This window comes from Tachyglossus aculeatus, chromosome 2 (assembly GCF_015852505.1).
Source record: "Tachyglossus aculeatus isolate mTacAcu1 chromosome 2, mTacAcu1.pri, whole genome shotgun sequence".
In the NCBI taxonomy this organism is placed as follows: domain Eukaryota; kingdom Metazoa; phylum Chordata; class Mammalia; order Monotremata; family Tachyglossidae; genus Tachyglossus; species Tachyglossus aculeatus.
In genome coordinates, this window is record NC_052067.1 from 55,652,728 (window position 1) to 55,653,830 (window position 1,103).

At 51.4% G+C, this 1,103-nt stretch overlaps 1 non-coding gene across 1 annotated transcript; it reads left to right on the forward strand.

Moving 5' to 3' along the window:
• The first annotated feature begins 604 nt into the window (after positions 1-604).
• On the forward strand, positions 605-742 carry LOC119924467. Its single transcript, XR_005449179.1, has one exon. It is a non-coding gene; the product is annotated as a small nucleolar RNA SNORA7 (small nucleolar RNA).
• The last annotated feature ends 361 nt before the right edge of the window (positions 743-1,103 follow it).

The following is a 1,103-nucleotide window of genomic DNA, read 5'->3' on the forward strand; positions in this document are numbered from 1 at the left end:
TAGGGGAAAGGGTGGGTTTTAGCGATGTTGCGAAGGACAGACTGACAGGATTTAGCGAGGGATCGGGTATGCGGGTGGAACGACGGAGAGGAGTCGAGGATGACGTCAAGGTGACGGGCTTGTGAGTGAGGAAGGGTGGTGGTGCCGTCTCCGGTGATAGGAAGGCCGGGATTTGGGTGGGAAGATAGGGAGCTCTGGTTTGGACATGCCAGGTTAATGTGACAGGAGGACATCCAAGTAGAGATGTCCTGAAAGTGGGAGGAGATGGGAGATTGGAGAGAGGGGGAGAGATTAGGACTGAAGATAGAGGTTTGGGTATCATCAGCATAGAGGTGCTAGTTGAAATCATGGGAGTGAATGAGTTCTCCAGGGGAGCGTGTGTAGATGGAGACTAGAAGGGGACCCAGAACTGAACCTTGAGGGACCCCCACAGTGACAGGGTGGGAGACGGAGGAGGAGCCCGCGAAGGAGCCTGAGAATGAATGTGTGACTGAGTGACCTTAAGGGTGTCCCTCAAACTCTTTGGGTTTCTGCCTTCCTCTCTCCATTTTTCTAAGAATAATCACAATAATGGTGATATTATGCGCTTGCTAAGTGCTAGGATCCCTTCTCAGGGTCACACCTGGAGAGTTTCCAGTACTCTACCAGTCTTGATCCCTGGAGGGAGAGTCAAGCAGAGGCCTGTCCATTCCATTCCTAGCTTGGCCAGTGGCTAGCGAACGGAAGGCCATCGGCTACAAGTCAAAACACACCTGCGCTTGGCAGCAGCATCACCGGAAAGAGTTGAGGGCGGAGACTCAAGTTTCCCACTCAGAAGGAGGCGACGGCAAACCGCTTCCGTATTTTTACCAAGAAGACTCTACAGATACGCTACCAGAATGACTGCCGATGGAGGTGGGGCGTTCTGGGAGAGATGTGTCCGTGGCGTCGCGGTGGGTCGGAGAAGACTGGACGGCATAAGGCAAGACGAGCGTCAGGGTAGCTGCCGTTTATTTATATTCATGTCTGTCTCTCCCTCTAGTCTGTAAACTCTTTGTGGGCAGAAAATATCTACTAACACTGTTGTATTTTAATAGTAGTAGTAATGATAATTGTGGGATATA